The sequence below is a fragment of the Rhipicephalus microplus genome, chromosome X, assembly GCF_043290135.1.
Source record: "Rhipicephalus microplus isolate Deutch F79 chromosome X, USDA_Rmic, whole genome shotgun sequence".
In the NCBI taxonomy this organism is placed as follows: Eukaryota; Metazoa; Arthropoda; class Arachnida; order Ixodida; family Ixodidae; genus Rhipicephalus; species Rhipicephalus microplus.
The window spans coordinates 293,005,283-293,032,165 of record NC_134710.1 but is presented as its reverse complement, the minus strand read 5'-3'; positions in this window follow the sequence as shown (position 1 = coordinate 293,032,165).

Below are 26,883 nucleotides of genomic sequence, written 5' to 3'. Positions count from 1 at the left end.
CCACCGCCATCCGTCAGTTCTTCTATTGGGCTCTGCTCGCTGGCTCTCTACGGGTAATGCTAGGAGACCTGATCTGCTTCGCTGTCATGACACCGCTGACCGCCCTCAGCTGCTTCTATTGCATCCTTATCGCCTCAAAGCAAGCGCTGGAAGGACGCATCAATGGGTTGGTCAGCGTGGTCGTTATATCTGGCCTTTTGCTTACTGCCTACTTGTACTTGTTCGTTTACATAGTGCGCTCCCATTACCGCAATGTCGCTCTAAGGCAGACATAGAATTCGATGTGCAAAACTTGGGTTCGGCGCATTGCGGTGCTTAACTATGGACAACCCAGGACGCCGGATGGACAGCAGGTGAGCTCACGGAAGATTGTGGATGTAGGGGCTGCAAGCGTCACCGAGACCGAGTGCACAAGGCAGCTGAATGTATGAGTCGGCTTACGTCTGCCATTGAAACATTCCCTGAATTCTTAGCCTGGGAGTCCGCCTTCTGTGCCTCAGCAGTCGACATTCGCAAGCTTCTCATACTGCTAGCAAATGGGTTTTAATGAACCTTAACTATATGTGTGCTTCAGCTTCGTCGCGCCTAAGTAACTGTGGTTTTCTGTTGTGAAAATTTCGAGCTTTTATATAGCCTACTTTATGATGTTTTTATTGTATTCCTCTATTCAAATAAATGTTTCTGTGTGTTTTGAAATCACACTATACTTCATCTTTCAGTTGTTTGAATGTGGAGGAAGCACTTTGGGGAGGCACTTAATTTCGTACCATTACTTTTGACGAACTTGTTCACATGTTGCTTATATTTAGGAACTGTAACGGGTTTGTAACGGGTATTTGCTTTGGTTTGTCATTCGTTTTATCCGACAAATAGGACGAATGACAAACCAAAGCAAATAGAATTCACCTAACGACCGATTATACATCGTCACAACGCGCCATGAACATCACGTGTGCCAACATTTTGGAGCAAATCTATTTGTTTTTGTGATAGGGCAATCGAAGGCCTGCTGACACATAGAATGCCCAGCTTTTCTATTTCTGCGGCCTGATAAATTTCGCGTATCATCTAATCTCGATGACGCCTAATGACCGTACAATGATGAAATTCGGGGACACTACAGGAGTCCCGGAAATGAATGCCGAGGTGGCGCGATACTGTAGAAAAGACATTGTGAGCGTGCTCTTTCAGCCGCTCATTTAAACATATGCCTGTTAAGCCAATGTAGCATCTACAAACATTAATCATTTGTTAGGTGAATTTTTTTTCTTTGGTTTGTCATTCTTCCTATTTGTCATATACTTCTCAAGTATATATTGTGGGGTTTCAGCAAATAACTCTTTGTTTTAAATCAATGCCGCAGTCTGTCTCCTTTTTTTTCTTGTCCCTCGTGATTGGCGCTGTTTTTATAAGAGCAGTGTTAGCACTATTTATTTATTTATTTATTCAGTTACCCTCAGGGCCCGAGGGCATTACAGAGGGGAGTGGGTACATACATACATGTACAGCATACAAAGCAAAATACAACAACAGAAAGATTGCAATCATCGCTTGCTACAGGGTTGAACTGAGGCTACGTACAAATAAAATTAGTGACGGCAATTTTAAATAAAGCAGCATCTTTTATACCAACAATATCACAAGGAAGATGATTCCAACATACAGATGTTTTTGGCACAAATGAATCATGAAAACACTTGGTGTGTGCTATAGGAAGTCATACTTTATGGCGATGATCAATGCGAGTGGAAACGTAAGTTGGTTGGGCCAATAATCTGCATCTGAGTAACGGATTGGTGAAGTAAATTTTATGGAATATACACAGCCGAGACACTTTCCTGCGAAGAGACAGTAGGGGTAATGCTAGTGTAGTTTTCATTGATGTGACGCTCGAGGTGCGATGGTAATTTGAAAGGATGAAGCGTGCTGCCCTATTCTGCACTCGTTCTAATTCATAGATAAGCGAGTCATGACCAGGGTCCCAAACAGATGCTGCATATTCTAATCTGCTACGTACTAATACTTTGTAGAGTAAGAGTTTCAAGGAAACGGATGCCTGATTAAAATTTCTTCGAAGGTAACCCAACGTGCTATTAGCTTTACCTGCAATATATTCAATGTGTGTCTTCCAAGACAATGTAGAAGTTATGTGGATACCCAGATACTTATAAGAATTTACTACTTCGAGAAGAACATTATTAATATGACACGACCTGACACTAGTGCTGTGTCGGTTAACATGCATGTACTTGCATTTGTTAACGTTTAACGCCATGCCCCAAGTCTCACACCATTCCTGAACCCGATCCATATCAGCCTGCAATTCTAGAACGTCTGAATGACCCTTAATTGCCCGATAAATTACGCAGTCATCTGCGAAAAGACTCACTGAAGAAGTAATGTTTAGAGGCAAATCATTTATATAGACCAGAAAGAGCAATGGTCTCAACACGGAGCCCTGTGGGACCCCAGAGCCAACCGGGACCCTGGGCGAATCAAAGTTGTGAGCTCGTTAACAGTGCCGGCGTTAGCGGTAATGCACAGTTTTTTTTTCAGGAACTTAGTAAAGTTCTCATCCCTATTTCGGAACTGTAATGGGTAGTCGAATTTGTTGCTACCAGTGTTGCAGGTTATGCGTTAACAGTAACTGCATTACCAGTAATGCGCTGTTTTATATCCCTAACTTAGTGACTTGCTCTTTAGTATTAAAAACCGTAACGAGTAATGTACTCTTCTTACCCTTTTTCGGTAACGTGAAGCGAAGTTATTTTTATTTCAATGCACAAAAATGTCTAGACGCGAAGCAGCATATGCTGCAGTTTAATCCGGTGGTTTGCGGGGTGCACACCCTTTCGGCGCCTACGCCAACTCTTCGTCCTCTCCTCGCGTTCGCGCGAACGGAGGCGAGAGTTGGCGCATTTGCAGTGGGAGAGCAGACGATCGCCAGGGCCCTCCCCTCGCGTGAGCGCAAGGTGGTGGTGGTGGTAGTGGGTAGAAGAGGAAAAAGGCACCTAATTTCTGCAGCCCGGTTGGGAGCATGGCGGACTGCCTTAAGGTGGTGGGAGGATGTAGCAGAGTGCTGCCTCCGCATCGTTTCTGCTCTCCCGTTTCTCTCAACAACGCCACAGATTTGCGCTCGTATATAATGCTGTGCCCGCACGCTTGGTTGCACTCTCCTAGCAGCGTTGGGTGTTCGCTTTGCGGAAAACACCACAATTCTGAGAAGAGTAACGCATACATAACTCCACGCACAATGCAGCATACACAAAAACATACGAATGGAAACAGAAACAAACTCCAGCGCTTCTTCGCATTCCCGCATAATTTAATTTAGTGTAAGATGGTGCAATGTTCTTACACTTCGTCTCATTGAAGCTGTAAAAACAGTGATTACTGTGCATGCTAAGAGGAAAGAATAACGAGTAATGGCGCATGGCACGTAAAATTTTTTTAGAGCGGCGCCGGTATAAACAGCACGCCGAGACACTACGTGACTGAATATGCCGGCGAAGCCTTTGCTTGAGCTGACCACGCACGCCAATGCACCCGCAACCTTCTATTGGCCTCAAAGCAGCATTAAAGACCGCTCTGCGATTCTCATCATCGAAACTTCCACTTTTTGCCGTGTTCCCGAGAGAACGTGAGGTGGCGCCGAGAAATGCGGAAATGTCTTTGCCGGCTCCCACTTCGTTATGTGATCTCAGGCATCTTTTCTAAAGTTAGTGCCAAGTTTTTGGACTTACGTGAACGGCCCTTCAACGCTCTTTACGAGGATATCACCGTTTTCACAGTGAGTGAATGTTTCGAGACTTAATCAGGTTTTGATTAGACGGCTGCTGAGCCTTACCACGTCTAGGCTTAGCGCAAGTAAGACATTAAAGCTGGCCACGACTACGGCTTACACCCGGCAGAGCCGGGCTCAGTGAGGTCCGCGTTCGACGAAACCAGACGCAATGTCCCATACAATCGCAGTGGAAGGAATGGACGCTACGCAAGATAATCTTTCCGACGCAGGCTGGAATGCCGCCAGTGGTAATCAAAGACGACCGGACCAGGCGAAGAACGCGGTGCCTGCGTCTGGCGCGAAAAGTGAAGGCGCGACTAATTAAAAAAAAACCTGACAATCGTACTCCTTCGACATTTCAGAGGGTTGTAGTCCGCTCTCGACTCCCCAGAATTCCGGAAGAACACCTCAGGTTTATCGTCCGTCCCAAGGACACATAAACGTTTGCAGAGTGGACCACTTAATTCGCACTCTCGAAGTCTCTGATTATGGCCGCAACTCTCACGGACAAACGAGCAGAGGAAGACTTCGTTTTCTTGAACAAGGTACAAAACATTATCGTCATTTCTACTCCCGTGACAACCAATGCCAAGGCTTATGCCACCATACGAAGAATACACGCAAGCTTTGGAGCCTTCGAGGTATCTGCTTACGTAGCGGCACCGGAGAATACCTGCAAAGGGGTACTTGGAAACATAGACCCGTCGATCACTGAGCCCCAACTCAACGAAGCAACAATGAACAGCCGAAACCCAACAGCGATTGGCGTGAAGAGAATCAAGAACACGCAAGCCGTGGTCGTACTGTTAGAAGGTTCACGCAAACCGAGGCACGTTATGTGCGGGTCGTCGAACATAGAATGCTCGCTGTAAAGAAGGCATGTGGATATCTGCTACGTTTGCGGCCAAGTGGGGCACCGAGCCCACGTATGTCACAAAAGCGAGGAGGAAAAACAAAAGCGCCACAACTGCGGGTTGAACATTCCGGAATCTACCCGAGAGACGCACAGTTGCACCCCCAAATGCAAACTTTGCAGAGGAGACCACATCACGGGTGAGCGTTCGTGCAAGAGGAGATACCACGTTCCGTACATAGTGAGAAAACGCCGTAGAGACAGACGCTCAAAATTGCTGGATGACCAAGAGGAGCGTACTGGGATGGTCACGAAGCAATGGATATCTGATGCTGCTGCGCGGCAAAGGTCCCTTTCCACGGCGAATTCTAGCTCTAGGGCGCGTTCCCACTCTACAGAGGCTTCTCGCTCGCGAGAACAAGAGCGCTCTCGAGGGCGCTCGCGCCACTTTCGCGGTCCCCGGGGATCTGCCGGTAGCCGATCCAGGAGTCGCTCTCGGTCCAAGGCCAAGCTGACCTGGGCTGACAAGGTGCGGAGTGGTAGCAGCAGCAGCGGCGACAACACCAGCGGAGCGAGACCGGAGCCCCTGCCCTCCACCCCGTTTAGAGGTAAGGCAGAACCAAAGCATAATGAATAAGAAAAGCGCATCCTTGCCGTAGAGCGCGAAATAGAAAAATAAAGCATAAACTAGAAGGATTCATGACACTAATGACAAGAAAGTTTTCGACCCTCAAGACAGCACTTCACAAACCTCCACACCTTATCAACAACCCCCCACTGTCGTAAGCACACAAAGAAGCACAAATATGCACAGAGCATTCGCACGCATGTCGTATGAAAGCAAGGATGTGTTGAGTGACTGCATGTCCAACATCAGCGACGCCCCCTACAACGTCTCAGCTGGTGAGGGTAACTCCACGAGTCGACGCTGCAAGAGCCGCACTAACACGTTAAGCACCATCAGCACCGCGCTAAAATAGCTACAAGAGGCGATCGCACAGATAGCTCTAGGCCAGATTGCTTAAAAAGACTAGTGACACACCCGAAAACTGCCAAACAAGCATCAGCTTCTGCTGCAGCAGCACTTATGTCCTCTCCGAGACCAGTGATACCGTCCCATGAAGCCACGAAACCGCTCAAAGCTGGTGCGGGCTGTGCCAGTAGGATCGTAACACTCGCACAACCACATCATCGATAGTTCACCGCAGCTTTTATAGTGTTGCAGTGGAACTGTACTTCATTTCCCAAGAGTAAAAACGGTCTAGCACAACTCGAGATGTTACGTAGCATTTTTATGATGTTTTTATTGCATTGTTTCATTAAAATAAATGTTTGTGTGTTTTGAACTCACACTAACTTTATGTTTACATAGTTTTCGCAATTTTTGAGGAACCACTTTGGTGAGGCGTTTAATTTGATACCAGTCTTTTTGACAAAGTTTTTCGCATTTTGCCTATAGGTAATGTGCTTCGTGTTTGAGAAGGGCAGTCGCATTTGTTGCAACCAGTGTTAGCGAACGTGGTTGCTTGGGCGAGTTGGTACGATATTTTTCACATAAAGACCACGCCAATCATGAGGGCAAGGAAAGAACGAAACAGACAGCGGCACTGATTTACAACAAGATTTATTTGCTGGAACTGCGCAATATATACTTGAGCAGTATCAGACGAACAAAAAGAATGACAAACCGAAGCAAACCGAATTCACCTAACAACCGACTAATCATCGTGATAACGCGCCATGAACATCACGTGTGCCAACACATTGAAGAAAATCAATTTATTTTTGTGACAGAGCAATTGAAGGCCTGCTGACTCATAGATTGCCCAACCTTTCTATTTCTGCAGCCTCATAAACTTTGCGTATTATCTGATCCCGATGACGCCTAATGACCGTGCAATGCTGAATGTCGGGGACACTACCGCAGTTTCGGCAATGAATGCCGAGGTCAACCGATACTGTAGAAGAGACATTGTGAGCTTGCACTTTCAGACGCATAGTTAAACATACACTGTACACAAAAATAAGCCCATAAGGGTCTTTAAAACAGGTTATGTGCGCTTTGTCCACCCATCCCGGATTAAGAACTCACTTGCAAGGGGGTAAACTGTACTGAAACCATTGTTTTACTACAATCATCAAAAACTGGAAAGTACAAGGTTTAAACTAGTCCGAAATGGGAGTTACTGAAAAATAAAACGAAAAAGAAAGTTGCCGTGGGTCAGAATGGTGTATCTAAATACGCCCCTTTAGACAAGAAAAAAAAAACAAGCGAGAAGGATCGTTTTAAGATTCAGCGTCAACGTCGCAAAAGTTATTTCAGTAGGCAAGTTTGAACTAGCCCGCACCGCGTCTACCCCCGTCAAAAAGTTCCCAAACCGCGCCTTACGATCCGGCGCATCACGAACGACACGCACGCCCGGCGGAGAAAGTTGTCCGGACTATGCCATCTTGGGTACTTCGGAGCGCGGGAAAGTGCGTCGCTTCTGAACTACCTTCTGTTCGTCGAGGCAGTCAGCGGCGGCCGGGACAAAGCGGGTGTGTTGTTAAATTTTCAAGCCGAGGACACATGGCAAGTGAATCCGAATGAACTTTGTGCGTGATTTGTCCTTATGTGTGTGCGCTACGGCAACCCAATCAGTTGTTATAAGGCTCGCGCTGGGTTCAAATTCGACATTTGTTTCACTGGGAATTCACTCGCTTCACCGCCTAAGCCGCCGGAAACCTACGCCGCGAAAACGGAACGAACAAATCGGTCCGATTTTCCCGTCTCGCGAAAGCGGACCTTCTTCCGATCCACGGCCGACCAGCTTAAAAGCATGCGATCTGAATAGCCGGCTGCAGATGCAACAAGGCGGTGAAAGCGTCGGCGGTGGCTCGCAACGGCTATAATTGCAAACTACTTATGCAGATTGACGAAGATTGACGGCCTCAACGAGGGCGTGTTCATCGAGATCCTGGTTTGCATTACGATCTCCGAGAACATGGGAAGTAGACGGTGCAGCCATGGTGAAGCTGCAACGAGTCGGCATGACCGAATGTGTCTTGTTCTTGTGCACAGCCGGATGAATCCGGCGCCGCCGCTGCCGGTGCGTTCACTGGTTCCGTTTTTCCTGGCGTATATCTCCCCAAACAAAGTTTCAAAAAGGGCGAGCTGTGTCTTTACAGCACTTTTCGAGAAACCTGGAATTCGGTGCCGAACATATATCGCTCAAAAAGTGGGCAAATTTGGATAATTTCGCGAAAGCAGCGGCAGCCGCATTATTCCTCGGGCCCATAACAAATGTGAACATTTCCGACGAGTGGGGGCGTGGTTTTCCAGCCACTCCGGGGTTTTCGTCTCACTTCTCAACAGGGGCGTAGCCAGGGAGTAACACACACCGTGCCCCCCCCCCCCCTCTCAAATTTTTCTTCGTTGACATATAGAGCAGAAAATAGCCATTTTAAAATAGTGCTCCCATCCCACCCACCCCGCGAGAGACAGTTCTGGCTAGGCACCTATTTCTCATCTGTGAACGCGGCATGTGTGTTTTGCAAGCCCGCACTCCTAATGGAGTTACTCGAGGGTAAGGAAAATTAGGAATGGCCATGCATGGAAAGAGTTTGTGACGCAAAAGTGCAGTCCTGTTGCAAAAGCCATCGTGGGGTAGTCGTAACGCCATTGAAGTGATCAAAAACGTCGCATTGTTTTGGTGTGTTTTTATCTGCTGCTGTTAACGCTCGGTGTTTCGAGCAACGACGTGTAGCATTCAGCCAGAAAGTTCTTCAATGCACAGCGAACATAATTGAGTTGCGGCAGCATGCGATCACTCAGAATGCGTGCGTTTAACAATATTCATCACATTGAAATGAACCATAAGCAATATGTTTTTCGCAAGTTCAAGTTTAGTTTTTTTGTTTTTTGTCTAATAGAGACGTAGTAAGAGAAGCTGCTTCTTAGCTACGATTTGAAAGATGCGTTGTAGGCCCGTGTGCTCAGATTTTGTTGCACTTTAAAGAACCCCAGGGGGTCGAAATTTCTGCCGCCCTCCACTGCAGCATCTCTCATAATCAAATGGTGGTTTTGAGACGTTAAACCCGAAATATAGATCAATCAAACATGTGTTTTAGGAGCATAACGTCCGAAAGGTTGAGAAGTCGCTTCATCTGTATTTTCTCAACACATGTGAGCCCCGCCGCGGTGGTCTTGGGGCTAAGGTACTCGGCTGCTGACTCGCAGATCGCCGGATCAAATCCCGGCTGCGGTGGCTGCATTTACAAAGGAGGCGGTGATGTTGTACACCTCAAGTTTTGTGTGCACGTCAAAGCACGCCAGGTGCTCGAAATTTCTGGAGCCTTCCACGACGACGTCTCTCATATGAGTATGGTGGTTTTGGGATGTTAAACCCCACATATAAATCAATCTACCAACACATGTGAACCATTTGTCTCTACAGTCAACACATGTGGGTCCTAAATAAGCTTATTTAGTATCCAGTCAGTAAAGAGTAGTCATCCTTTTTTTTATGCCACTTTGCAATGCATGGCAATTATTGTAGTCAAACTATTTATTATTTAAAAGAAAAACTCTGATTCTCGCATTTTTATTAGTGGCATTCCGTATTTGTCTGCTTCCTTAAGACATAGCTTGAATGAAATTCTTACAAAATATCTGTATCGTGAAAGAAAATATCTGAACCAGATTTTGCTAAAAGTGGCTGTAAAAGTAGTTGTTGACACCTAATGGGCCTGCTGTATGGATACTGTATGTCCGCCTCCCAAAAGCCATTGAATACTTCACGCATCCTTGCAACTACGAATCAGATTTTCGGTACCCGAGTCTTACATACATATGTGTCAATGTGTGTATGAAAGAAACCTAATAAAAATCCACCGAATGAACTAACCAATTCGCTTGATAAAGCATAACTGAATCAAATTTAGCAAGAATAATCAATAGAGGAATAGTAAAAAGTTATAAGCAAAGTGAAAGGAATGTTAGCGTCGTGGTGCAAGCTTTTGTTGCCAAAAATTATAGGGACGTTGATAGCTGCACATAGTACTATGTGTGTCAAAATATTGCCTATAGAAAAAGAAACATTTATGGTCAATAAATTGTTTGACTTTTCACTGCAGAGCCGTTGCTTCTGGTGTGCAACAATTAATCTGGAAATCAGGGTGGGACCTGTGTCACAGAGCCCGGGGTACAATACGCACAAGAAGGTGGTGGCTTCACACGGACATCGCATGTTTCATAACCACAAGGCCAGCTAGGAATCCGAAAGTTCGGAGAGTATCTTTTTTTGTTTCTGCGGCCAAGTCATGCTTCTGTCTGCAGATCACATGAATTGAGCTCTGAAGTTGAGAGCTTTCCATTTTATGTTGAGCGTTTGGAGCTTAAGGGTAAATGACATAACTGAATAGAAGAAGATGTGCCTATTTTCACGAATAATTTGCACTGAAACATCTGAAATTCACAAGAATTTGGTTCTGTCATGGCCAGGAGAAAAGCTCTTCGAGAAAGCAAGACAACTAGTTCAAATTTACTGCTGCTCGAAAATGTCTTTAATTGTGGAAAGGTGTAAATTAAGTCATAAATTTCAGCTTCACAATGCATGTGATGAAGATTTGTAGTGGACTTGAAGGACCCAACCCGGAAATGTAACTGTTCGGGTGGTTGCTCTGCACGACAGCATGGTAGCTTGAATTCAACTCACGTTTGAAATCATCTGCTTTTGACAAGAGATAGACCACTTTACAAACTGCTGAAATAAAAGTCGGAAACCTGGAGAAGCGCTTAAATGCAGCGAAAAAAAAAAAGCATTAACTAAAGTGCTTTGCCCCCCCTCCCCCAAGGCCCCGAAGCAAGAAGTGAATAGGCCAAGAAATTGAACTGGTATAGCTATCGCAAGGCCCAAGTGCCAGAAAATTGCTGTGACAAAAGGTACTAATGCTAGCTATGCTCATCAAAAAACATGTGCCGAGCAGGGATAAACGAAGGCTAAATGCATGCAGTCGTTTAAATAAAACCACCAGAAAAACATTAATACACTGCAAGTAACTGTGCAGTCACATCAGCAAAAAAAATATTATGGGGGGACTCTTACTTGGAAGTGCCGCGATTCTTAAATTAAGGTGGAAACGTGGCCACCGCACCCATTATATGTGGAAGTATGCTTCAAAATAGTGAATTGTTTGGCTAGTTAGTATACATTTGGCCTAGAGGAGCGAGGGCTTGGAATCAAAGAAAGACTACTAAGAAGACACTCAACTTGCAACCGAGCAGTGTATTTTGAAAAGTATCTCGGCGCAAAAAACAAATGCGCAGGCACAGTCACACGTAATTTTCAATCAACCAACAGCTAATATCTGGGTAAACAATTGTGTTAACAATGTACTATACCATAAAAGGGACATGCCTAATCAGTTTTTCGATTTAACTGCATTCAAGAAAATTTATTTCCTGCATTGACCGATGCACTGATGATGCACTAATGCGTGCATCTGCGGCAATATCAATCTTTGCCGCCTGTAATATTTTGTGCTCACACTTGTACTTAGCCCTGCCCTTGACATTCGCCTTCTCAAAAAGTGCATTGCAGCCAAACGTACTGCAATGCGCTAGAAAGTGCACCCCATTATTCCAAGCATTCATCGTAGTTGCGTGCTCTCAGAGTTGATCGTTAGGACAATGGCCTGTTTGGGCAATGTATGCTTTACTATAGCTGAATGGTATCTTATATACCACCTCCGTAGATCGGCAGACAAATGGCTTTTTATGCATTTTTGACATACATCTTTTTCTGTACTTTCACCTGCAAGAAGTGCACAAACGGAAAAGCTTTTAGATTGCCGTGAGAACGAGGTCACTGCTCTGCGTAGAAACTAATCTCGTAAGTTTGCGTGAAATCGTGTTATTGTAGAGAATAGCAACAAACTTGTTCAAATATTTAAACTTCTTTCGGGTTGGCATGCTGGGTGAACCCGCAATCTGCTTCACAAGGGAGGATGCTATGGGAATGAGTAAAGTGGGAAAAAAACCAAAGTTCGAAGGCACAAATCCGGATGGTCAAAGCTGAAGTTGACCTTAAGATAGCATTACTTGATCAGAGCCGAGTTGAGGCTCGAAGAAGCAATCCGCCTTCTCACCAGTATAGTATAAAAAAGTCAATTGGGAAGATATAGCTTTTTTTGACCGTGGTTTTTACTCTCGAAAAATGTGGTCGTCACATGTTGTTTGGATTACATCATTGTCGAAAGGTCTGTTGTAAAGGATTATGAGGGTGAACTCTGCTTAAAGCAGTGTTCAACCAACAATACGATCAAGTTTTTATTTAGCATTGTTTTTCAATTGTGATGGCCACATATACTGGGAGTATTAGCTGTGGTCAAAAAAAGCTATCCTCCCATACGACTCTTCTCATACTATACTGGTGAAAAAAGGGATCGCTTCTTCATGCCTTGTTGCGACTCCGGGTCCTGCGGGTCTCAGTTTGGTAGCGGGCCCCCTTCCTAGGACCCATCGTCGAACAAGTAAGTTGAGGCGCTCGTAAAAACGACAATTTATTTACATGGTTAGTAACTGAGAATGAGAAAGGAGGTGATCAAGTGATCAGAGCTGTACAGGAGAGCAGTTGAACTGTAGAACTTCAAATTTACCAAAGTCTTCCGCTTATATAGCTCCTCCTTGCCAACCTTGGGCGTATTGTCCGCGGCTTTAGCCAATACGGGGTTCCATGGTCTAGGTGCTCCACCCTTGAAGGAGGGGAAAACACCACACAATCTATTTGGAGAGGGCACAGTCTACACGATGCCCAAATATGATCACAAACGCACTGCACCGACGTTTCGCACACATCACCAAGTTTCGCGCACGTCACCGAGTTTCGCGCACGTCCGATAGATGACCTTGGTTTTTAAGACTTCTGACAGTTGCAAGTGAGGTTCGAAAAACCGGCTGCCAGTACACGTGTCAAACTTGCCTGACTGTGCTTGGGTAGGACAATGTAGTGGTGTGTCAGCATATCGTCAAAATTTGTCACCCCATTCAGCCGATCCTATCGAGAAAGGGGGAAGGTGGAGTGGTCGACCAATCACTCATCTTCGAGGGGGGCTCGGGCAAGGGCTACAGCAGATAGTGCCTTTTCCTTGCCTTCAACCCCACATTACATTCCTGGTTGTTTGCTAGAAGCTGTGGCTTAGCTGCGCATATCCCTGGCTCCACTTCTCCTCACAAGATGCAGCCACAACCAGTTTGGCTTTAGCTTTCAACCTGAACTGCAAATACCATGCTGGTTCCGAGATTTCCAGATCCTCAGTGACCTCGAAAACGGTCCAGCTTCTTCCTTGCCTGCCTCGAAAGCCTTGCTCACAGCAAACACAATGGCCTTTCTTGAGTCGAGCTCACAATGGCCTCTACACCAGTCCCAAACTCCTCGTTCAGGTTTCGCCGAGAAGAAATCAACCAGTCTTGACGGCACACCCTTGATTGGAATGCATCGAAATATTTTCGTCCCGTTCACAAAGGCCGAAAAACTTTAATAATGATGACGGTCGTAACAGCCTCAACACGACTGACCAAGTCATGCTATCCTAAGGATAACCTTAACTTTGACTGCCAGATTTGCACCTTCTAACTTCGGTTTGTTCTTCCACATTGCTCGCTGCTGTAACATCCTTCCTTCTCAAGCAGATTGTGACTTCACTGAGCGTGACAACATGACAGAGGTCCAACAAGTTTGTTGTAATTTTTTAGATTCACATGATTTTACACAACCTTATGGTTCAAAGCATACCCTCGTCTTCTCACCAGCTTTAAAGATTTTCCATTTAAGCACTTTTGCACGTGACAGAACAGAGAAATAAATCTGTTGAAAGAAACACAAGAAGCCATTTGACCCCTGTGGAACGTAAGTGGTATATAAGATACTAGTCAGCTGTGGCAAAGCTTACATAGGCCACGCAGGCCGATGCCATAGCGATGGACTCGGAGGGTACGTAACTACGATGACTGCTCTGAGCAATGGGGTGCACCTTCCTGCGCATTGCAGTACATGTGGCTGCAATGCACTCTTCGAGAAGGCGAATGTCAAGGGAAGGGCTAAGGGCATGTGTGAGCAAAAACCTTACAGGAGGAAAAGATTACAATTGCCGCCGATTCATTCATTTGTGCATCATCGGTGCATCTGACAATGAAGATAATAAACTACCTTGAATGCAGTTTAGTCCTAAAAGTCATTAAGCATGCCCCATTAAAGGTTTCGTTGACTGTTAACATGTTTTTACGCATATATTTGTTGTTGGTTCAGTGAAAATCAGGTGTGACTGTGCCTGCACATTTCTTTTCGAACTGAGATACTTCCCAAAATAAACTAGGTTGCAAGTTGAAGATCTTCTAAGTAGTCTTTTTTCCTTGAAAGTCTTCGCTCTTCTAGGCGAGATATACCTAGAAGTTTGGGCAAAACAAAATGGAACTCGTGTTGTTGCAAGGAACTATGCAGCAGAGAGAGTGAATGTGTTAGGGCGATGCAGTGTAAATGAGGCATACAAAGGGCAACCTGGTGTTTTGTTAACGGCTGTCAAAGAAAGTGAACAGGAGTTACCTTTGCTGTTGGAAAATTGCTTCCTTAAAAAGATTTCTTGAAAAGAAAAATTTCTTTGCAGTGCATTAACTACAGAGTAGATAATCTGCGCGCGGAGATTTCAAGTGCCTTTCTTAAATTGTTTGTGCTGTAAAAAACTTCAAAACACAAGAGCTTGTGCCACGACAGCATTGTGATCGATGTAGTTAATACGGATCTATAGTGTCAAAAAGCCCAGCAGGGACTCGAGATGAATAGCTGCACACAAGTTCATGTTTACGTTTTCATTTTCTGTACTGCTGTACTACCAAGAGATGTCCCCAATTTATTTTCGAATGCAACAAAGTCCTCTTTCTGAAGGGCCGAGCTGCATGTTTTTGCAGAAGAAATAAGGAGTGAAATCCACGACTCCAAAACTGCAGTGCACAGGTGCAGCAGTTATTAGGGTGAGCAAAGAAGTGTGACTTTTTAAATACTATTTATTTTTTTTGCATTCTTCCCTACGTCTTTTATTGATGCTGTGCCCACTTGATGTCGTGCCACAGGACAGCAGTATGACATTTACTTCACAATTGCTTCATGGAACATAGGAGACACCTTGCTTAATTTGCCATCCATGCCTGTTACCACCGCCTGTAGGACACGACACCTGAGCAAGCCTGTTCATGGTAAAAAAGCGTTAAGGGGGATATTGCGCCTTCTAGGTACTCTTGAGAGCTCATGTGCCACCTGATAAAGTCAAAGCACTATACGTGACCTGAAAGGTTCTCGTTCACATGTCACCATCTTACTGTTTTTTCCTTTTTGAATCAAGTCTTCAGTAACATCTGTATATAGCAACATATTGCTGCCTGCAGCTGAATTGTGGTACACTACCTAAGTGCCAAAACTCTGCATCTTATGCTCACATGAGCTTTGAAAGCAGATTTCATAAAGGACACAATTCCTCTTTTCACGAATTTCCAATGGGCTGACCTAAATGACACAGACATAGGCTTTCAGCTTTACTGATGTTTAGTGCAGACTTATCACTACAAGGCAAGACGAAGGGGGACACACACAGGCATTTGTGTGCGTGCTGAGTTCTAGTTGCCCCCCTTTCTTTTCTTCCGTTTTATTTTATTAGGTCTGCACTGAACACCAACAAGGTCAGAAGTCAACCTATGCCAATAGCTTGTGCAATTTAAGCCAGCACATTGGAAAGTTATTAAAAGAGAAATTGTTTCGTTAAGTATAAAATCTGCTTTCAAAAGCTTATGCATTGTGAAATGCAGCGGAGCTTTAACATACGGGTGTTACATCATGTTTTGGCTGCAAGCTATAATGCTGCTCCTAACGACCGTTACCGAAGCCGTGGTTAAAAAAAATCAAGAGGGTGAATTTTGAATAAACGAGAGGCCGAAAGAAAAGATTCACCAGAAAGAGAGCAACTTTATTGGCCCAGTGGCCAGAAAAAGTAGTGCACGTCTGTACAGAAGCACAATTACAGGCAACTAAGTATGCGTGGCTTTCAGCTAGTGTTTGGCCATAACTGAAGGTCATAGCACTGTTAAGGTATGTGCTAAATCTGCATTGCTTTGGCGTGGGCGGTACTTTAGGGGAGTCATCATAAGTCACTCTTCACCCATCGTTGCCCGAATCAAACTCCTAATCAGCATCAGATTGATCTCTCCCTACTTTGGTCTTGCAAATTATTACAGCTTCTTTCACCGCCATCTGGGCCTTGTAAATTCTGAATTATCTTGTTACGACGACACAAAAGAAATTGGTAGCCTTGCAGCCTTTTTAGCAGGCCTTGCAAGAAACAAGAAAGCAAGACACAAAACACACTTGACCACAGAAATAATTGTTAAGCAAACTCTCAAATGCCTAAAGGAACTAAGTTGCATAAAGCTAGTTAATGCTGCACCACTCGTGTTTCTTTTTTTTTTCTACGTACGTGTGGCCACTTTGAGCAATAAATAAACTGATTCTGAGTATGGCTTGCCTTGCAGTTATGTTGTAGTACGCATTCAATGAATACCCGGCCAAAAACGGCCATTACGTGCCGCCCAAAAACGCATAGCCTTCCAAATTGACAATTGTAATTCCTGCAATGACTTTTAACCTGACAATATCTCCAGCCTTAGTCACTGCAACCTTTTAGTGCTGGCAACATATTTATTGTAAAAACATTGCGGGCCGCTGGTCATGGCATTCGATCAGCCAGTCGGAGTGCGGAATATCTGAATGGTGCACCGTGAGGCATCCAAATTCTCGATCCTGAGTTTGCAACGTTTCAATGGGATAAGTGGCGGTGCCACAGTGATGTTTGAACGAATGGGCACGTTGGAATTTCCAGCGCCAGAGGAAACGGTGGGTGACTGTACATGTTGCAAAAAGAACAATGTTGTTAGGGCCAGTGCTGGTCTTTTTATGCTTTGGGGGGTCTCCCTGGCTTGCACTCAAGTTCTCCATTAAAAGAATGTGCTTTGTGACAGACAATTATGAATATATATATATATATATATATATATATATATATATATATATATATATTTATATATATATATATATATATATATATATATATATATATATATATATATATATATATATATATATATATATATATATATATATATATATATATATATATATATATATATATATATATATATATATATATATATATATATATATATATATATGGCACAACGGGAGCGTTGTCAACAAGGATAAATATATTTATTTCCCAACAGTTTCGGGAGGGGTCCTCCGTTCATCAGGGGATGAGTTATACTGACATGAATTTCCAAACTTCGTTGCTGCCGCGTCCCTCTCGCCTTGAAACAGGGAGGTTTAATCTGCCACCACAGAGACGCGGCAGCAACGAAGTTTTGAAATTCATGTCAGTATAACTCATCCCCTGATGAAGGGAGGACCCCTCCCGAAACTGTTGGGAAATAAATATATTTATCCTTGTTGACAACGCTCCCGTTTTGCCATATCCCATACCTTCACAAAGACTAACTGGCCCATTGAATTATTACTCCCACTAACTATATATATATATATATATATATATATATATATATATATATATATATATATATATATATACTGCAAGGTTGTTTATTAGCGACGCCAGGTAATAGGCAGACAGCCGGTACAGAAACAAATGCTCGGGCAGTCCAGTGTCTACAGCTCGTGCTCCCGCTCGCGCTTCGCACTCAGCGATGGTCCCACTAGTCATTGCCTTGCGGATTCCCCACTACAATGCCCCGGCGACGAAGACGAGCCATCCTGGCGACTCAAGGTGACGAGAGAACAGGAGGGTCGTAACAGGGCTTGAGGCGACTGACGTGGACCGTCTCATGACCAAGGCGGCGCTTGTCCGTGGAAGGCTTGAGTGGTTCAATCACATAGGTGACAGAAGAAGGGTGCTGTATGACGCGATAAGGGCCCGTATACTTCGGTACAAACTTGGGAGTCAGTCCAGGAGAGTGGAAAGGCAGTCGGAGCCACACGAGAGAACCAACGAGGAAGGTATTCTGAACAAGATCATGGTCGCGGCGATCTTTTTGGAGGGCTTGGTTATCGGCTGTGAAGGACCGTGCAAGTTGACGACACTCTTCGGCATGTTGGGCCATTTCAGAAACTGGGCTGAACTCTGAGGCATCAGGATTGTATGGCAGAATTGTGTCGAGTGTGTTGCATGGGTCACGACCATATAAAAGAAAAAATGGAGAAAAGCCTGTTGTTGATTGAATCGCCGTATTGTAGGCGTACGTCACGAAAGGAAGAACAACGTCCCAGTTGGAGTGGTCGGAATCAATATACATAGCGAGCATGTCTCCGAGGGTTCTGTTGAAACGTTCCGTTAGGCCGTTGGTCTGAAGGTGGTAGGCTGCTGATGTGCGGTGTACCGTACGGCATGAATGTAGGAGCTGCTGCAGAACTTCGGACAAAAATACGCGTCCTCTGTCACTCAGGAGCTCCCGTAGTGCACCATGACGAAGAACAAACCGGTGCAAGATGAAGGTTGCAACGTCACGAGCACCAGCCGAAGGTAGCGCTTCCGTTTCGGCGTACCTTGTCAGATGGTCGGCCGCCACAATCACCCATCGATTGCCACCAACAGAGCACGGTAGCGGGCCGTACAGGTCATTCCCAACACGGTCGAATGGGCGTGCAGGACATGGCAAAGGCTGCAGTTGACCGGGTGAATGAGGGAATGTCTTGCGCTGCTGACACTGGGAACATGAGCGAATGTGTTTGCGTACAAACGTGTACATACCCCGCCAGTAGTAACGTTGGCGGATCCGCTCATACGTCTTTAGCACACCGGCGTGTGCGTGTTGCGGTTCAGCATGAAAATATTTGCAGATATCAGACCGCATATGGCTGGGTATGACTAGCAGCCATTTACGACCCGTCACTTGATAGTTGCGACGGTATAACAGGCCATCCCGTATGGCGAAATGCGTTGCTTGGCGGCGATGAGCACGCGGGTAACCGGAAGTTGATGCGTCAGAAAGCATATTCAATAGCGAGGCGATCCAAGTGCCCTTCCGCTGTTCGGATGGCATGTCTGTGACGCTGACGGCAGAGAGGGGAAGGTCCAGGGCTGATATATCCGTATCATCAGATTTCACGGGTGATCGTGAAAGCGCATCTGCGTCAGAGTGCTTTCGCCCCGATCGGTAGACGACGCGTATGTCGAATTCCGGGAGGCGTAGTGCCCAACGTCCGAGGCGGCCGGGAGGATCTTTTAGCGAAGCCAACCAACAGAGTGCGTGATGGTCAGTTACCACATCAAAAGTTTGGCCGTACAAATAGGGGCGAAACTTGTTTAACGCCCACACAATCGCCAGGCACTCTTTTTCAGTAACAGAATAGTTGGCTTCTGCCTTAGTGAGGGCGCGGCTGGCATAGGCGACCACATACTCCGTAAAACCTGGCTTGCGTTGCGCCAAGGCCGACGCCACTTGCATCCGTGTGTACTTCGGTTGGCGCAGTAGGGTCGTAATGGCGCAGTACGGGTGGTGAGGTAAGGAGTTGGCGCAGTGTTGCGAAGGATTCGTCACAGGCTGCTGTCCAATTCGAAAGATCTGCAGGGCCAGCAAGGAGTTTGGTGAGTGGAGCGATGATGGAGGCAAAGTTCCGGACAAAGCGACGAAAATAGGAGCCCAGGCCCACAAAGCTCCGTAGTTCTTTAAGAGTAGTCGGCTTAGGAAATTCGGCAACAGCACGAAGCTTCTCAGGGTCGGGAAGAATGCCGGCTTTCGAGACAACATGACCAAGTATGGTGAGTTGTTTAGCCCCGAAGTGACACTTCTTCAGGTTAGGCTGAAGCCTGGCGTTTGTAAGGCACTGTAGAATCTTACGCAGACGAGTGAGATGCGAAGTGAAATCGGGTGAAAAAACCACAACGTCATCAAGATAGCACAAGCAAATGTTCCATTTGAGACCACGTAAAATGCTGTCCATCATTCGCTCGAATGTGGCAGGCGCATTGCAGAGTCCGAATGGCATCACGGTAAATTCAGAGGCCATCCGGTGTGACAAACGCCGTTTTTGGACGATCAGACTCAGCCATTGGGACCTGCCAATAACCCGAGCGAAGGTCAAGTGAGGAAAAGAATTCTGCACCTTGGAGACAATCGAGAGCGTCGTCTATGCGGGGAAGAGGGTAAACATCTTTGCTCGTAATGTTGTTTAGGCGCCTGTAGTCTACGCAGAACCGGACTGAACCATCCTTTTTTTGACGAGTACAACTGGGGAAGACCAAGGACTACAAGAAGGCTTGATGACTCCGCGCTGTAGCATGTCGTCTACTTGTTCTGCAATTACCCGACGCTCCGCTGGTGACACACGATAAGGGCGCTGGCGCAAAGGAGTACTCTTTCCTTTGTCAATTGTGTGCACAACGGTGTTCGTTCTTCCTAGCACCGCTTGGGGAAAGTCAAACGAACGCTTGAATTCGTGCAGCAGGGTAACAAGCTGCTCTCGTTGAGCCGGGGCGAGATGGCTGTCAATAGAACGGTGAAATGCATCGGTAGACACGCTGTTCAAGGCAAAGTGAGGAACCAACGCGTTCAGCTCCATATTCGGCTTGGTGTCGAAGAAATCGGCAGGCACAATAGTACCTTCATCGATGAGCTGAATGTGGCCGAGCGTCTCGTTGCGGCGCAAACTGAGGGGGCACGAGTTGGGATTGGAAATAAATATCCCGGTAGTGTCTTGACAAAGCTCAAGAACGGCGAATGGCAGCGATGTGTGGTGGCGGCTGCCGAAGATGTCAGATGGCGTGAATAGGACGGTAGCGTCAGAAAGTGAAGCACAGCAGGCAGGGACAAACTGGGCGCTGAAAGGAGGAAGGTCTATGTCCGTCGCGACGACAAGGTTAGCCACACTAGATACGGCTGCATCAACAGTAGGCGCATCACCAAACGGTAACAGCTCTACTTCATCCCGAGCGCAGTCCACGACGGCGTGATGACGTGATAAAAAATCCCATCCTAGGATGACATCGTGGGAACATGAAGCCAACACGTGAAATTCAATGGTGTACAACACGTCTCGAATCACAACTTTTGCTGTACATGACGCAATGGGCTCAATTTGTTGGGCGCTCGCAGTACTAAGAGAAACCACGGGAGAAAGCATCGTCACTTTACGAAGAGAGCGGCAGAGTCTCTGACTAATCACAGATATCGCGGCACCGGTATCGATGAGTGCGAGTGTTCGTACACCTTCGACGATTACATCGATAAGATTGGCGGGAGACAGGCGAGGAATTAGACGATGACGCAGCTCGTGCCTCCGGAGCTGCGGCAGTTAGTTTTCCGTCTCAATGGAGGTGGGTCGTCGACGCATAGGCGACACGAAACGACGACTTGGTGAAGGTGAAGGCGAGCGGGAAGTAGAACGTCTAAAAGCGAATGTTCGGGCGCCCGAAGCAGTTTGCGCATCGCGTTCGTGAACTTCAGGTGGTACGTGAGGCGCGTGGTATGGAGGTCGAAACGAATAGTCAGGATATCTTGGTGCGTTAACTGTGAAGCGCCGACGACATAGACGTGCAACGTGACCTGGAATTCCGCAAAAGTAACATATAGGCCGGTTGTCAGCAGTGCGCCAAGTATTTCCGGCGTGTTGCTGTGTAACTGGAAACGGCGCGGTGGACGGTCGCACAGGTTGTGGCGTATACATTGGCAGACGAGATGGAGGAGGCATTGCCGCGACGGCCGCATAAGTCAGTGGCGCGGCAACAGGCGTTGGTTGAGAGGCAGGCGTAGGTAATGGCAACGCCTCGGAGACCTGCTCCTGAATAGCCTGTCTTATAGTCGGCGTTAGGCGGTTCGTTGGTGCTTCGGTGGTCGGCAGATACGAGAGACATGAAAGCTGTCGTGCGACCTCTTCGCGTACATATTCTTTTATCTGCTCCAGCAGGGAGCTGTCACCACCGACGGCCAGGGCAGCGAGAGAGTCGTCTGCAGTCGTCGACCTCCGAGCTGCTGCACGTTGTTTCCGAATCTCTTCCAAGCTCTGGCACAAGGTCACAAGTTCGGATACGGTACTTGGGCTCTTTGCCAGCAACATTTGATAGGCATCATCGTCTATGCCTTTCAAGGTATGCCTGATCTTGTCATGTTCGGTCATCTCAGGGTTGAAGCGCCGGCATAAATCGATTACATCTTCAATATAGCTAGTGAAGTTTTCGCCCTGCCTTTGTGCGCGTTCGCGTAGGCGCTGCTCAGCACGCAGCTTGCGCACTGCGGGGCGATCGAACACAGCTGCGAGGGTGGTCTTGAAACCGGCCCAAGTGATAAATTCAGTACGGTGGTTTGTGAACCACAGGCTGGCGACGTCTTTGAGATAAAATGGGACATACTCCAATTTTGAGGGGTCGTCCCACTTGTTGGCGGCGCTCACCTTCTCAAACAGCTGCAACCAGTCCTCCACATCTTGGTCCTCGGTGCCGCTGAAGAAGGGCGGATCTCGTTGGCGCAGGGTGGTAGGCACGATGACCAGTTGAGATTGGGCCGTGATTTGCTGGGTGGTGCCTTGCTCGGTCGTCTGATCAGGCATTGCTGATGTAGTGGGCAGCTTTCGGCTTCGAAGTTACAGGTTTGCGTACTCAGCACTCTTCCACCACTTTGCAAGGGGGTTTATTAGCGACGCCAGCTAATAGGCAGACAGCCGGTACAGAAACAAATGCTCGGGCAGTCCAGTGTCTACAGCTCGTGCTCCCGCTCGCGCTTCGCACTCAGTGATGGTCCCACTAGTCATTGCCTTGCGAATTCCTCACTACAATATATATATATATATATATATATATATATATATATATATATATATATATATATATATATATATATATATATATATATATATATATATATATATATATATATATATATATATATATATATATATATATATACATATATATATAGACAGAGTGTGTATATCTCTATAAAAATATAAGAAACAACTTTTTTTCTGGCATAATCACATCGCAGGCACACTTGCAACGCGCACACTCTGTGGTGGCGGATGTAACCTCCCTGACGTGCCAAATGTCAGTCATCTCAGTATTTTGTCAGGCTAGATCAAGTTTTAGTGGCTCGTGTTGAGGGACTGTGCTAGTGCATAATGCAGAAACCGATTGAACAGCAACATGACTGAAAATGAACATTTGAGTTAGCCTCCCAATACATGACGACCTGACCTAAATGAAGTCTCAACGATTACTCGATTCCCTTACTGCACTTACTTAGCACCAGCAGACTGTTTGCTGTTCCCCAAAATGAAATCTACCTGCAATTTACACCACCATGCTTCTTCAGAGAACCTTGTGCGCATGTCCTTTAAGAAATCCTGACAGAGAAAGATTTGTTTGCACCTTTTTTTTTTCAAATGTTTGTAGCTTTGCTTGTGGTAATACCAACATTGAAACATTACTGCTCTAACGCATTGTATAATCAATAGTGTATTATTTACATTAGTGTGTTGATTAAAAAAGCCCGCCTAAATATCCTAACAGACAAACACCAAACAGCGTGAAATTGCCTGAGACAGCATGCGCTGAAGCATCGGTCTCTTGACCGATGCTTCAGCGCATACAGTTTCGAAAATCGGAAGTCCTGCGGGTGGTGAAGAACGAATAAAAAATGTGAGGCCTTAGATCATATTCCCTTCAGATAGAAAGCGGACAACTAATGCCGTAAGCAGCCTAAACCACTGTGAGAGCAGCCCGGCAACAGATTGAGAGCGAGGAAAGGTCAGGTGGCACTCCCCACCGGGTGCCAGTTGGGGTTTGGTGCGCACCCCACAAATGTCCTCTGTTGTTGACAATACTCCCCTGACTCATAGAACGTAACGCGCGACCTCCATTTGCATCAAATCAGAGGTGTCGATTGGTGCTAATAACTCGGATGACCACTCACCTTTACTTTAAATCTTAATTATTATATTGATAAGAAGTATCACTACCAGGAAAAACAAGAGAAGCGCGGCAGTGGATAGACGTCTTTCTTGGTAACAGAATTCAGTCGGTGGTAGTCATCGCAAAATCTCCACGTACCATCCTTCTTCCTCACTAGAATGATGGGAGCAGCCCACGGACTTGCCGATTTTTGTATTATTCCCTTTTTCAGCATTTCTTGGACTTGCTCGTTGATGATCTTGCGCTCCGATGGTGCCACTCGGTAAGGTTTCTGCCTGATGGGATGCGCCGACTCGGTGTGGATCTGATGACATATTTGGGACGCTGGGATTAAGGGCTTTTGGCTGTATTTAGAAAAAAATTCCGCCATATCCACGAAGTGAATGATGATGAGTGGGCGAAGCTCCGGAGGTAAACCTGGTAAACCATGAATCTTCTGTACATTTTGCCCACTCGATTTTATTACATCGCTCCCCCTAGCGTACGTCGCCGCACTAAATCGAACGATTGCCTTCAACCAATGACACGCGCCATATGTGACATCATTCCTATTTTATAAGATCTCACGTCTTTCATCAACTACAAGTACCGCTTTCTAGTTTATAACATATTGCATCTTTTCATCATCAGCTACAAGTACCACCATCTAGTAAACACTACAAGAACTAAACGAGAGGTGGCTACATACAGGAGACGGTACCGCCATCTAGTGAACACTGCAAGAACTAAACTAGAGGTGGCTACATACAGGGAACGGTACCGCCATCTAGTGAACACTGCAAGAACTAAACTAGAGGTGGCTACATACAGGCTACAGGGGACGCACAGCCCACGCCCTAAGGAGCTTCGCCCCTAAAATAGAACACTTTCGTGTGCTTAGACAGAACGCCGAGCAGTGTATGACGTTCGCTTTGGTCAAGTGACTTGCTGACCATTTGTAGCAATTGGGCATCTTCTGAACCTTCTAAGCCTAGATATTCATTTTGACTTGTAGCATCAACAAGCGCAACCAGCGTCGTACATGACTCGGGTCTAAATACTGCAAGTTTCATGCCGCCTGGGAGAATTGCAGGCTCCATGGAACTGTTCATCGTCCACACACCTGCCCGTCCATCAACGACTGACCCTATACAATGGGGAATGAGAATGTTCTTTTTCAGGCATGCCGAGGGAATCGGTTCGAGCGTGGCGTCAAACGTGCCACAGTTGTTACTGGAACATGTCACGGGAACACACACAGCAGAAAATGCAGAAACAACTGTATCCACGGAGACGAAAAAGATGCATTCCTTCGGACAGGAATTTTGCAAGAGCGCCGTTGGGAAAGTGCCGTGTATAGAAAGATGCCCACTTCTGCAGTCTAGAGTTGCCCCACACTCATACAAGAAGTCAGTACCCAAGATAACGTCATGTGTAGACCGCGGAATAACCGCAAACTCTGTGCAAAACACCTTGCCACACAGAGAGACGTCCACAGTACAATATCCCACCGGACACAACACGTCACCACTTACACCACGAAATGTCACCCCACGGTTCAGGCAAAACATCACTTTTGGTCCTAGCAGGTTCTTAAAATTTACACTCATCACCGATACTGTCGTGCCCGTATCCACAAGTGCCATAGTAGCCACTCCATCGACAACTACACGAACTTTTTTCTTCAACATAAACGCTGACGGGGGTATATCTGTAGATAGCACCTGTGATCTTGCGGCTTCACCCCCAATGGCCGCACCGACTAGTTTTCCGGCGGCGGTGTACGTGCGCGTCGCCGTGGCAACGTCGATCGTGGAGCACGTGGAGCTGGTGGTGGCGTCAAACTTCTTTCAGAGGCCGGTGAGGGGTAGCGTGACCCGGTAGGTGCGCGTGGTTTCCGTGACGTGGAGTGCGGATGGTCGAAATGTTGGTGATACATGTGCCAAGACTGTCGCTGATATGGGCGGGGGTCACGAAAACGTGCAAAATGACCCGGGACGCCACAGTTGTAGCATACCGGAATGGTGCAAACCAAGTTTGCACCAGTCGTACATCTTCGTCGTCAGTTCACGTCATGTAAAACCTGATTTGGTACAGTGTAACCAATAATTCTGAAAGGCATCAGTGCCACATCAGTAGGAGCTCAATGCTAAACACCGGGGACGCACATGTCGGCTTTCGCTGGTTAACCATTTCTTCGGAGTGGTTGGGTGAGGATTTTTCGTGAGACGCAGTATTAACCAGAACTGATGCACAATGATACCAAGGAAAATATAGGAGATGCTCTTAGACCTAATTGCAATGTAGGTGCGAGAAAAGAAAAGTGGAAGATGACGTGCCAAGGGCACGGACCTAACTTGTGACGAAGAGATGGAACCTAGAAGTGAGATATGGGAAAATAGCACACGGATACCTCCTCAAGGCTTTTGAGGTCAAAAGCAGGGAAGCAGGTGCTTTCTTCAAAGTATCTACCACAGAGACAACCTCTTTTCATGATCGTGCCACAGATAGGATGGGTATTTGACATGAAAGCTATAAACTTCTTTTGAGAACTCAGACAATGGCCGTATGATGTTCAAAGAAGAACTAGGCAGCATTTTTGACCGTACTAAAATAATGCCGTTTTCAAATGGTATTGACAATCCTGCAAAGGCTATAGGTTGGTTCATTTTGCCCAGACAATCATCAATTATTGTAATTAAGCAATGAACGATAAGTCTGAAAAGAAACAGAATCAGGGAGCAGCTCCATCCACGATGGTGGGTATCGGATGACGTCACGAAGGTCGCTACACATCGCCACGGCTTGTCAGTATGTAAACATAGCTCACGTGCATCTTGTGACACGCGAGAAAGGAAGTTGGCAATCCCCCACCGCGGTGGTCTAGTGGCTAAGGTACTCGGCTGCTGACTGCAGGTCACGGGATCAAATCTCGGCTGTGGCGGCTGCATTTTCGATGTAGGTGAAAATGCTGTAGGCCCGTTTGCTCAGATTTGGGCACACGTTAAAGAACCCTAGTTATTTGAAATTTCCGGAGCCCTTCATTACGGCGTCTCTCATAATCATAACGTGGTTTCGGGACGTTATACTCCAAATATCAATCAGTCAATCATGAAGAGAGTTGGCGATGTCTTCTGACATGGAATCAAGCTGTGCCCGCAGCTCGTCTGAACTTACCATTGACAAGTTCAGCGATGATTGCAGCAAGTTTTTATCGCGGGACCATCGCCTATTCATTTCACTCGCCAGCGCTTGAAGCAACAGACATGCCCTG